Source organism: Bison bison, unplaced genomic scaffold (genome assembly GCF_000754665.1).
Source record: "Bison bison bison isolate TAMUID 2011002044 unplaced genomic scaffold, Bison_UMD1.0 scf7180017864456, whole genome shotgun sequence".
Classification (NCBI taxonomy): Eukaryota; Metazoa; Chordata; class Mammalia; order Artiodactyla; family Bovidae; genus Bison; species Bison bison.
In genome coordinates this window covers 16,586,249-16,597,216 of record NW_011495018.1, presented here as the reverse complement: position 1 = coordinate 16,597,216, position 10,968 = coordinate 16,586,249, and the positions used below count along the sequence as shown (strand labels likewise).

At 45.0% G+C, this 10,968-nt stretch overlaps 1 protein-coding gene and 1 long non-coding RNA gene across 2 annotated transcripts in view; one reads left to right on the top strand and one right to left on the bottom strand.

The window, feature by feature from the left end:
* LOC105002599 overlaps positions 1 to 5,657 on the top strand; it is an 11,454-nt gene extending 5,797 nt beyond the window's left edge. Inside the window, exons 2-4 of the long non-coding RNA XR_826992.1 lie at positions 1,681 to 1,809; positions 2,391 to 2,456; positions 5,373 to 5,657. This is a non-coding gene — a long non-coding RNA (uncharacterized LOC105002599). The remainder of the gene's footprint in view (positions 1 to 1,680; positions 1,810 to 2,390; positions 2,457 to 5,372) is intronic.
* AFAP1L2 (actin filament associated protein 1-like 2) overlaps positions 1 to 10,968 on the bottom strand; it is a 145,775-nt gene that overhangs the window by 124,236 nt on the left and 10,571 nt on the right. The window lies entirely within an intron of this gene.

Sequence of the window (10,968 nt, the reverse complement as noted above, 5' to 3'; positions counted from 1 at the left end):
CAGCCCCTGCCAAAAAGCCCCCAGCCACTTGTCTGCAATAGGTGCTTTCCCAGCACTGTGCTGCCAACAGGCTCAGCTCCCCAAGGCTTCTTGGGGCTGCCTGGGCCCACACCAGGCCAGAACAGCTCAGCCTCTTAATCCTCCATCTAGCAAGGCTGAGCTTCAAATTCTCGTCACTACATTTCAGAACCCACTCCCTCCAGGCTGACCTGCCTGGTGACTCTTCTTCCCACTCCTTGGTGTACTCTTTTTGGATCGCTTTCCAATGGCTGGATGAAAGGAGTGGAATTTTAAGTCTTTTGTCCTAAAGTCACTGACTGGGGTAAGGGATAAAATATAAAACCTGGTATTGTTAACTATGGGCTTCCCTGGTGGCTCAGTGGTAAAAATTCTGCCTGCCAATGCAGGAGATGTGGGTTCCTTCCCTGGGTTGGGCCGATCCCCTGGGGAGGGTGGGGAGGAGGGCAGATGGCAACCCACTGCAGTATTCTTGTCTGAAGAATTCTGTGGACAGAGGAGCCTGGTGGGCTACAGCCCATGGATGCCACAAATCAGACATGACTTAGCTACTGAGCACTCATACATAGGGTAAAAGGGATAGAAATGGGAAGTAGTTACTGAATAATTGCCTCAATCTTGCAGAAACAAGATTTCATGTATATTGAAGACAAAGTGGGCATGCACTGATGGAGCTCCTGCTTAGCAGCCCTGGGGGAGGCAGGAGGGATTAGAAGGCTGTCTGGGGGAGCTCAGGCGCATCTCTGTGACCCTGATCCAGGAGCCTTCCCCAGCAGGTCCTCTGTGCTGCTGCCAGCTCACCAATATGCCTACCCTTAGGCACACAGCATGGTTTTTCTTTGAAAGTATCCATTGAGTTCAGTCCCCCCAGTCCCAAGTTCAGTAAGGAATGTGCCGAGAGAATGACTGACCTGGAGCTACAGGAGCAGGTTTGGAGCTGGACTCTGAGTCTCCTGATTCCCAGGCCAGGGCTCTTTCTGCAGCAGCCACTGTGCTCAGGGTAGAAGCAGGTCTGAACCCAGCTCTTCCAGGATGGAAAATGCTGCCACATCTGACCAAGGCCTCTGGGCCTGTTCTGCTGACAGTCTTTCTAGAGCCCCAGACACCAGGCTCTTCACTGTGGGTACAGCCTAGCACACAGAATTATCCACAAGTCATCATGAAAGAGTGAAGCATTTTCCACAGGCGTGATCGTATCCCTGAAGGGACAAAAATTTGTTCTTGGGAGGGGCAAGAAAAATCTCACGGTATATAAACACACATATAGCATATAAACAGATACACAGTATGTCTATGGCATTAAAATTTCACGGGCAAGTAAAATCTCAGCCGCCAATTAAAACATGTTTAGGACTTTCCCCCATACCACCAAACAATGCTCTGGTATCAGCTGGGTAGTCTATGATTTGACTCAACTCTGACACCATCTACCTGGAGATAGCATCAACTCCAAAAGATTAAGGGTTCAGTCCTACGAGACTGTGCTCCAAGCCCTTCCCCACCCCTAATCCCCATAGCTTCTGATGCCAATCTCAAATTCAGGTCATCACGTGTGCTTCTGATCAATTGCCTATATACTGGTGATGCCCAAGACTTTCTTTTCAGGTTTGGTTAATTTGCAAGAGTGGCTCACAGAACTCAGAAATACATTTTACTTCCTAGATTACTAGTTTGTAATAAAAGGATACAGCTCAAGAATGGCCAGGTGGAAGAGATGCCAAGGGCAAGGTCTGGGGAAAGGGCACAGAGCTGCATGCCTCTCCCAGCTCATCGCTATCTCCAGATCTCCAGGTATTCATGAAAGCTGGAAGTTCTCCGAACCCTTTCCTTTTGGGTTGTTATGGAGCCTTCATTACATGGGTATTACTGATTAAATCACCGGCCACTAGTGATTTATTCAAGCTTCATCCCCTTCTCCCCTTCCTTGGGGCAGAATGGGGGTCAGGGGGTTGGGACTGAAAGTTCTAACCCTTAAGTCACATGGTTGGTTCTCCTGGCAACCTGCCCCCATCCTTAGGATAGCTCCAAAATCACCTCATTAACATAAACATGGGTGTGATGAAAGGGGGTTGTTATGAATATCAAGACACCTTTATCACGCTTATTTATCACTTAGGAAAGTTCAAGGGTTTTAGAAATTTCTAAACAGCTATAAATTTCTTGTTATAAATCACAATATCACAAATAGAACCTAGGAGAAAATGTCTACAAAGGCTCCTGGATGGGGAGTTCCCTGGTGGCCCAGTGGCTAAGGGGGCCTGGGTCTGATCCCTGGTCAGGGAACTGAGATCCCACATGCAACAACTAAATATCCCAAGTGTAACTTAGACCTGATGCAGCCAAAAAACTAACTAAATAATTTTTTTTTAAAGGCTCATGAACAGAGGCGATGATGAAAGAAAGGTGAAAAACACCAGAATACAGGCTCTAGAGTCAAGGTTAGACTCTCCCCTCTACCTCTTTCTAGCTGATGACCTTGGGCAACATGCTCAACTTTTCCGTACGCCAGTTTATCCCTTAAGTCAAATCAAGATAAAAACTGTATTCACCTCACAGGTTGGCTGTGAGGATTTCATGAGATAGACAATACACATAAGGCACTTAATTCCATGTCTGAGACATAAGTTCACAATAGGTGTTAGATGCAACGATGATCAAGACAGCTGGAAGGGAGGGCGTCTTCCCCCTACATGGTAAAGAATCTGCCTGCAGTGCAGGAGACACAGGAGACTCGGGTTCGACCCCTGGGTTGGGAAGATCCCCTGGAGGAGGAAATAGCAACCCACTCCAGTATTCTTGCTGGAAAAATCCCATGGACAGAGGAGCCTAGCAGGTTACAGTCCAAAGCGTCGGGTGCAATTAAGCACACATGCCTCCTATGGCAGAGAAAACAAAGCTATGGCTGGTTTCAGAAATCCCTCTACAGGAAGAAGGGTCCTGCTTGGTGCCAAGGATTAGAACTGGTGCTAAGATTTCAACCACTCATCCACCCACCCACCCACTCAGGTCTCTGCTCTCCATCTCTACTTCCCTGTGTCTGACACTAAGCATGGCACCTGGGGCTTTATTGGATGATAAACTGCACAAAGGGATTTATAGCCTCAAAAGGGACCAGAAACTCCATCTTCACTGGCAAAATGTCTTATCTACTAAGTGAGTGCTTCTTAGATGGTAACATGTATAGGAATCACCTGGGGATCTTGTTAACATTCAGCTTCTGATCCTGAAGATCTGGAGTGGGACTGGAGAATCTGCCTTTGTGACAGCCTCCCAGGCGATGGGGATGCCCTGGTCCAGCACCACTAATTGGGGAGCCAGACATTCACGAGGCTTTCCTTTCCCACCGTTAACCAAACCCAGGAAATGATGCTTCCCTTTCTCTGCTGATGGTTGCCTATTATTTTATCACGGGCCCATGATAAAAGCATCTAGAAATTTTTATGCTGGTAAATTCTAGAGAAGACTCTTGAGAGTCCCTTGGACAGCAAGGACATCAAATCAGTCAATCCTAAGGGAAATCAACCCTGAATACTCATTGGAACGACTGATGCTAAAGCTCCAATACTTTGGCCACCTGATGCGAAGAGCTGACTCACTGGATAAGACCCTGATGCTGGGAAAGACTGAAGGCAGGAGGAGTAGAGGATGACAGAGGATAAGATGGTTGGATGGCATCACTGACTCGATGGACATGCATTTGAGCAAACTCCAGGAGATGGTGAAGGACAGGGAAGCCTGCAGTGCTGCAGTCCTAGGGTTGCAAAGAGTTGGATAAAACTCAGTGACTGAATGAACAACAACAACAAATTCTGGAACAAAGTCCTCAAGGCGAGTCCATTCTGTACCTGGGTTCACAACTGGTTTCTGAGGATTCTGAACGTTCAGTTACAGTGAGCTCGCTTCAGTGCTCCAACTGGATCACACAGTTGTACTTGTTTTTCTTTCAGGATCAAAATACTCTGGGGGAGGGAGATGAGAAGGGGGTTAGGAGGAGAGAGGGGAGGGAGAAGAAAAGGCTGGCCAGGAGGAGACAGCCTGGAGAGAGAGAGGAGGCTCCCAGCCAGGCTCTTCCAACTACCCTTTTGTTTGGAAACAGCCTCAGGTAGCCAGCATTTCTCCTGGCAGAAACAACTGAGAGAATGTAAATGGGAATAGAGGAGGCTTCACCAGGGCAGAGCACTTGAAACCAGGCCACTAAAATCAGCCAGTGTCTGGGGACCTTGTTCGGTCACTCGATTAGAATTTTTAGTGTAATTCAAGTAATGTTTACGGAAGGTCCCAGAGCAGAAGGGCCTGGGGTGTGGGGTTTGGAGCCAAGAACAGGCAGGTCCCAGATGGCAAGGAACAACAATCGTTTTTCTTTTTTTAAAAAAAGCACTTAAGGAGCAGTTTTCTCAGAAAAAGAGTAACCTGTTAACACATACAGTAAGAGTCCAGTCTCTCAACTTGGACTGTTGAGAGAATGCAGCTGCCCGTGTGCGTGACCTGTGGATGGGCTCTTGGGTAGGCCCCACCCACCTTAGGGCTCTTGGTAGGATTCACATCCTCCCACACAAAATACTCTCACAATTCAAACAACACGTGGGGGCATCACAGTGCTCAGTGTCTTAGAATCCATGGTCTTCCCAACAGATGGGCCACCTCCAACAGGGCTGTAAGAGTGGGAGAGCTGGAACTCCCCCAGGCCAAGTGGCCAGGACTGTATTCCCAATGCAGGCGTTCGATCCCTGGTTCAGACACAGATCCTGCATGCCGCAACTAAGACCCAGCACAGTTAAATAAATAAGCAAAAATAAATATTAAAAAAAGAAAAGTGGGAGAACTTGGGAGGCTATGATAAAGATTTTCCTGAGCTGGGTCATAGCTTGACTCAGTCCTTCTGACTGAAGGGCTGGCATGACTGAATTATCCCAGGTCCATCACTGATGATCAGTGTGACATTGAGCATTCATCATCTGTAAAATGGGGATAATAATAATACCTACTTCATAGACATGTTGTAAGGATGCTCCAGGATGAAGCACAGAAAAAACAGCATAATATCTGCTATTGAGTGAATGTTCAAAAATGGGTTGTGGGTGCATTTATCTAGGGCTTAAGTTTTGGACTGGGGTGGGGTGGGGGGGGTGGAGGAGAGAGGTAAAGGAAAGAGCTAAGAGCTTAGAATGTAGTTTTTCTTCCAATGCTTTCCTTCATGTGCATAGAACCAATTTAACACCCTCATCCTAAGCCATAAATGTATATCCTTCCTGCTCAAACTTCTTGCCCATTGTCCACTAGGGAAAAAGCTAACTCGCCACTTCAGAGCCTCTAATGACAGAGCTCTGGAAACACAATGCTCTTTTTTTTTTCAGTTGTTGCATGCAAACTCTTAGTTGCGACATGTGCGATCCAGTTGCCTGACCAGGGATTGAACCTGGGCCTGCTGCACTGCGAGCATGGAGCCTTCAGCCACCGGACCACCAGGGAAGATCCCTGCCCTAGCTCTTGATTTCCACTTTCTCCAATCTCCCATCCTTTTGCATCTCCAGTCAACACTTGGTTGAATCTCATTCTTCTCCAAAATCGACTGCATCTTTCTCCACTATATAGCTTTTGGGTTTTACAATAAAAATAAAACTCTGTTTACATTTTTTCAAATTAACTGCCCTTCTTTGTCATTGAGTGTATTTTTAATTGCTGTGTTGAATTCCAAGTAATTGCTATGTCATAATTTTTATAATCATCCTCCCACGGAGGGGTATTGGAGTGATTACTAGATTTCAATGTTCTAAATAGAACATCAAAAAACATCTTAATACAGATTATCTTTCTTCCTTTTAAAAACATTTTTTATTGAGATATAATTGACATACTGTGCAAATCATCCATTTAAAGTATACCATTTAATGCTTTTTACTATATTAATAGAGTGGTGCAACTGTTCATGGGGTCACAAAGAGCTGGACAGAGCTAGGCGATGGCACCCCACTCCAGTACTCTTGCCTGGAAAATCCCATGGGCGGAGGAGCCTGGTAGGCTGCAGTCTATGGTGTTGCTAAGAGTTGGACACGACTGAGCGACTTCACTTTCACTTTTCACTTTCATGCATTGGAGAAGGAAATGGCAACCCACTCCAGTGTTCTTGCCTGGAGAATCCCAGGGACGGGGGAGCCTGGTGGGCTGCCGTCTATGGGGTCACACAGAGTCGGACACGACTGAAGCGACTCAGCAGCAGGGACTGAACAACAACCACCATCACCACAATTAATTTTAGAACATCTTTGTCACGCTAAGAGGAAATCTTATACCTATCAGTCATCACCTCATTCTCCCCATTCCCTCAGCATTAGGCAATCACTAATCTATCTTCTGAATCGACAGATCTGCTTGTTCTGGAAATAAATGGAATTATTTAATATCCCCAAAGACATTCCATTCCACTGTCTTTTCTGCCTGGATTCTTCCAATTGGCATAATGTTTTCAAAGTTCATCCATTTTACAGTATGTATCAGAACTTGTTCCTTTATACTTTCAAGTAACATTCCATTGTATGGCTGTATCACATTTTATTTATGAATTTATCAGTTGCTGGACAATGATTTGTTTCCACTTTGGGTCTATTATAAATAATGCTGCTGTAAATATTCATGTACACTGCTTTGTATGCATGCGTGTTTTCATTTCTATTGGGTGCACTGAGTAGCTATGCCCTTACTCAGCTGTTGCTCTTGTGGTTCAGCCCTTGTTCATACGTTGAGCTCACGCTCTGCTCTCCACCCCAAACCTGCTCCTCTTCCAAAGCACACTACAGGTTCCACCACCTCTCCTGTTGCACAACCCAGAAACTCAGCCATCAGCCTGTATGCTACTCTCAACTCTTCCACCCTCCTCCCCATTGCAGCCCACCAGCAACATCCAGCCCAGTTGCAACTCAGATAGAAGCATGGTCCAAGAATGCTTTGCAAATGGTCTAGAATCAATCAGGCCATTAATTCTTTACACACTCATACCCCTCTGTTTATATTTGTCGAGTTACTGGATTAATGTCTGCTGCTGCTGCTAAGTCACTTCAGTCGGTGTCCGACTCTGTGCGACCCCAGAGACGGCAGCCCACCAGGCTCCCCCGTCCCTAGGATTATCCAGGCAAGAACACTGGAGTGGGTTGCCATTTCCTTCTCCAATACATGAAAGTGAAAAGTTAAAGTGAAGTCGCTCAGTCGTGTCCAACTCTTTGCCACCCCATGGACTACAGCCTACCAGGCTCCTCCACCCATGGGGTTTTCCAGGCAAGAGTACTGGAGTGGGGTGCCACCACCTTCTCCGGATTAATGTCTATTTGCTATTTTATCTCAAGTGCTCAACATAGCTCCTACTGCCTACTTTATAGCAAGACTGTAAGCCAGTTTGGGTATGTATCACATTCCTTTTATAACATCTCACAGATCCCAATACAATAGTACTGCAATAAAAATGTGTTGACTTGAATTGCTTTTATTTTTTTTAATAAATTTTTATAGAAAAATCAACATTTTTGGTGTGCAGGTCCATGAGTTTTGAAAAATGCATAGTCACAAAATCATCACCACAATTAAGACGTAGAACATTTCATCACGTCCCAAATTTTCCATGTATTGCTTTATAGTTAACTCTCCCCCTTCCCTATTTCCCGGAAACCTCTGATTTGTGGTTTTCTATTCCTATAGTTTTGCCTTTTCCAGAATATCAGGTAAATCTAATCACATATCTGTGGCTTTTTGATTCTGGCTTCTCTTCCACTCAGCTAATGACTTTGCACTTCACCCATGTTACTGTAAGAGCTCATTCCTTTTTATTGTCGAGTACTATTTCATGGTATGGAAGAACTACAGTTTATCTGTTCCCCAGTTAAAGAACATTTGGGATGTTTCCAGCTTTAGGCAGTTTGACTCATGGCAGTGTAAACACTCAGAGACAGGTTTCATGGGAGCCAAGGTTCTGGTTTTACTTGGATGAAGACCTAGGAGATGGACTGTGCTGTCATATGACTGGTGTATGTTTAACTTTCAAGGAATTGTCAAATTGTTTTCCAGAGCAGTTGTATTCCAGAGCATTCTGTATCCCCACCAGCAGTGTGTGAGAGTCCAGTTGTCCTGCATTCTTGCCAGCACTTGGTGAGAATTTTTATGTTGCCTGGATTCCAGTACTTTAGCAGATAGGTGATTTGCAAATATTTTTTTCCCACCTGAGGCTTGTTGTTTCATTCTCTTTCTCCAGGGGATCTTCCTGACCCAGGGATCAAACCCGAGTCTCTTGTGTCTCCTGCATTGGCAGGTGGATTTTTACCACTTGTGCCACCTAGGAAACCCGTTTGAAGAGCCTAAGTTCTTAATTTTAATGAAGACCAATTTATCACTTTTAAAATTTTCTGAATCATGCTTTTGGTATCATATCTAAGAAGTCTTTGCCTAACTCAAAGTCATGAACAATTTCCCTGATGTTTTCTTCTAGGAAATGCATAGGTTTAGGTTTTACATTTAGGTCTCTGGTCTATTTTATTTTTTTATCTCATAAACTTTTTCATCTGCTTTAGGTCCTAAATCTAATCTATGATATACTTGTCTATATTGCTTTCCACCCTTCAAGCTCCTTGAGGGATCATGTTATCTAAACATCAATATTTGTGTGACCCTGGAGTGAGGTCTCCTTAAATTGTGAGCCCTCGGCACCTCACCTGGCTCCCTCTAGTGCCCACCCCTTATTTTATTCATGTTCATATTTTCCATAACACCAAGCATCATGTCTTTCACACTAGGTACTAAATAGATGTTACTGAAATTAAAAAGTGAGATAAAAGAATAATTTTAGCCTGCTTTTCACAATGAGAATGAAGAATTAGCGCAACCAGGAAAAAGCATTTCTTGACGATGCACTGTAGAGCACCTACTGTGCGTTAGATGCTGGAATGCCTCCTGGTGGCTCACAACTCCCAGAAAGTTACTTCATCCTAAGCGGCCTTCTTACAGCAATGCTTATCACATTATCCGGTAAGCAGAAATAGAGTATACAACTAACCAAAGTGCTCTGGTGGGATGTTTTCAAAATCTGAAACACATCCAAGTAAAAAGTGTGCTCAGTCGCGCAGTCGTGTCCAACTCTTTGCAACCCCATGGACTGTAGCCCACGAGGCTCCTCTGTCCATGGAATTTTCTAGGCAAGAATACTGGAGTGGGTTGCCATTTCCTTCTCCAGGGGACCTTCCAGACCCAGGGATCGAACAAGTGTCTCTTGCCTCTCTTGCATTGGCAGGCGGATTCTTTACCACTGTACCACCTAGGAAGCCAAAGTAAAAAGCATGCTAGAGAAATAACACGTGAGCCCCCGGAATGGCAGACATTCTAGCTTGAGTTCAGGTGGAGGTCAGATGTGAAAAGTTAAGGGTCAGACTTGCAGGACTACTTCTCTCTCTCATTTCCCCTCTATTTCCCCCTCCCCCACATGCTAGAGTTTTCATGAAAAACCCACTTTGTGGCTCCCTGGGCAGGGAGAAGGTAAGCAAACTTTCTCCATTCAAGGCTTGCAAACTCAGAGACTGGAGGAAAAATTCAGTTTGTCTGGAAGATCACTTCTATCTCAGGCCGTTACAACAAAAATACCATGGACTGGGTTTTTTACAACAGAAATGTGTTTCTCACAGCCCTGGAGGCTGGCGGTCTGACGTTGGTGTGCCAACAAGGGGTGTATGAGGGCCACACCCAGTTTGCAGACTTCCCCTTCTGTCCTCACAAGGCAGAAGGGGCTGAGGGGTCTTGCTGGAGCCTCTTTTATAAGGACATTAATCTCACGACGGCTCTGCCCTCATCACCTCATCACCCCCCACAAAGCCCTCACCTCCTGATCCCATCACTTCGGGCATTAGGATTTCAACACTGGAATTCTGGGGCCATTCATGCAGACCAAGCACCAACCTGTTTTGGAACGTTTTACAGGGGGTCCCTCAGCCCTCTGTCAGCAGCAACACGAGAGGCACCGGGGGCCTCAGAGCAGCAGACCTAGAAGGCGCGCGGACTGGGCTAGAGAGGGGGCGTGGCAGCTGCACTGGGAGCGGCCTGTAGATGCCGGACCAGTCCATTCTCACCTCTCGAAAGATCTGAAAGAGCTCTGAAGCTCTGACAGAACATTTTGTCCCAGACTGCAAAAAAAAAAAATTTGCTGTTGTCATTTATCTTTTCCAATTATATAGGTTGAGAAATGCGGAGCATAAAGCTTAGTGATGTGAACTTAAGCACTTTCTAGGGGCAGGAAAAGACTCATTAAAATAAACTTTATGACCTTGGCATTCTGTACCGTTTCAAAGTAACCAATTACAGAAAATGGAAATGAGATGGCAAGATTTCGATTTTAGTTTCAAAGCAAATGCAGTCCCTTCCTAGTGATTAATAATTAAAATAAACTTCATGGTTCTAGGGAACAGCCTAATTTGAGCAATGTTTTTAAAAATTATAATTTGTAAACCACCAGCCCCAGAATCACATGAGAGTTTTGTTATTAATCTGCCTTCCTCCCTCCCTCCTTCCCTCTTTCTCTCTCTCTCACACACACACTCACATACACACACATTACTAGGTCCTCTATTAAATTTATCTGGTGGTGAGGGACCTGGGAGTTCACATTTTTAATAAGCTCCTAGGATCTAGCATTTTCAATCAGGTTCTAAGCCATTAATGTATAGACTGTTTCCCCCTCATGCTGATAATACCCTATAATACTAAATACTAATTTAGTAACAATAATAATATTTTTCTAACCTTTTATTATGGTGTTAACATGGGCCTAAGCGATGGTGAGATACCATTACCAACTCAATGGACATAAATATGAGCAAACTCCAGGAAACAGTGAAGCACAGGGAAGCCTGGCGTGCTGCAGCCCATGGGGTCACAAAGAGTAGAACCGGATTTAGCAACTGAACAGCAACAAATGGGCCTGTG